Raw genomic sequence first — 1,701 nt, forward strand, 5'->3', positions numbered from 1 at the left:
AAAAAAAAGAAAAAAAAAAAAAAAAAAAAACCTATTACCATGATTACTGATACTGGCAAAATGAAACCATAAAGCAAGCCACACTAAGCATCAGGTTGTTGTAAGTTCTCCCTGTTGTTATTAGTTCCCTCTGTTGCTGCTGCCATTTTGGGGAAAAGAGGGGTGATCTTAGGATATTTTCCCTACTATCTTGAGAAATCAGCAGTACATTTTTAAAAATATGCTCATTATATTTTTTCCAGCATTATCTAAGTATTTTATAATGGGAAAGCTTTCTGGTTATATAGTCCCCCATACTGCCAAAAACAGAAGACCTAGAAATTCTACTATAGAGATTTACAGTTTATAAAAATGCCAGTGAAACATTCCTTATAGAACATTTCTTAAATAGATTGTTACCCATTTTGACATCCTCTTCAAAAGATAAGAATGTACTTCTCAGATTTCCTAATTTCTTATAATGAACCAATATGGATTTATTATATATGAGCATTTCCAAACATTTTTGATGCTGTACTTTTCAAATTCTACTCCTCTGTCTTTAAACATTAATAATGACTCCTATTTTGAAAGTTCTTTCACTTGCCCCTGCTGCCTCTATTCAATCAACAAACATTTGAGTACCTATTTTGTACCAGGCCCTTTTCTGGGTGATGGCAACACAATTTTAAAGAAAACTACCCAGTCCCTGTACTTGTGGAGCTTGTATCTTAGTGGATAGAGATAATCATGTAAATGTATCAAGTAGTGATGAGTGATACAGAGAAAAGCAAAGCAGGATAACAGGTCAGGTGATGACAATCTGGTTGGGGCCATGAAGGGGAGATACTGCTATTTTATATAAAGTGGTCAGAAAAGTTCTTTCAGACAAGGAGACACTTGACAGTCTTAAAGGATAGCAGAGGGAGCCAAGCAGATATACAGAGATTAGCATTCCACGGCAGGGGACCCAAGGCATGGAGAAGGGGATCAGACTCCACCTCCCACAACCAGGCACACCACACCAGCACCTCAGGGCCCACCCAGGGACCCAAGGGATGGAGCCAGGGACTGGACCCCACCACCACCACCAGGCACACTGCGCTAGTGCATCGGGGCCTGCCCAGGGACCCAAGGCATGGAGTCGGACACTGGACCCCACCACCACCACGAGTCACACCACGCCAGCACCTCAGGGCCTGCCCAGGGACCTGAGGCATGGATCTAGGGACCAGACCCCCCTCCCACCACCAGGCGCACCACACTAGCACCTCAGGGCCCGCCCTGGGGACCCAAGGGATGGAGCCAGGGATTGGATCCCCCTCCCACAACCAGACACACCATGCCAGCACCCTGGGACCTGCCCGGGGACCCGAGGGATCAAGCCAGGGACCGGACCCCCCCCACAACCAGGTACACTGTCAGCACCAAGGAGTATGCCAAAAACATCACATCCATGTGGGTGGCCTACCACAGCCACTACGATAACCATGGCTGCCACAAAAGCAGCCAGATGCCACAACCACCATGTAGATGGTCCACCAGCCACTGGAGTGCATTGTCACAAGGAGAGTCATCATCAGAGATGAAGAAAAGAGGAGGATGTCTCTCTTCACAAAGCCCATTCCAGGGTGACAGAAGAGGCATCTGCTCTACAATAATTTTGGGGGACCTGATTACACCTCTCAGTATTGGACAGATCATCTATGCAACACATCAACA

This window comes from Galeopterus variegatus, unplaced genomic scaffold, assembly GCF_000696425.1.
Source record: "Galeopterus variegatus unplaced genomic scaffold, G_variegatus-3.0.2 Scaffold3192, whole genome shotgun sequence".
Classification (NCBI taxonomy): domain Eukaryota; kingdom Metazoa; phylum Chordata; class Mammalia; order Dermoptera; family Cynocephalidae; genus Galeopterus; species Galeopterus variegatus.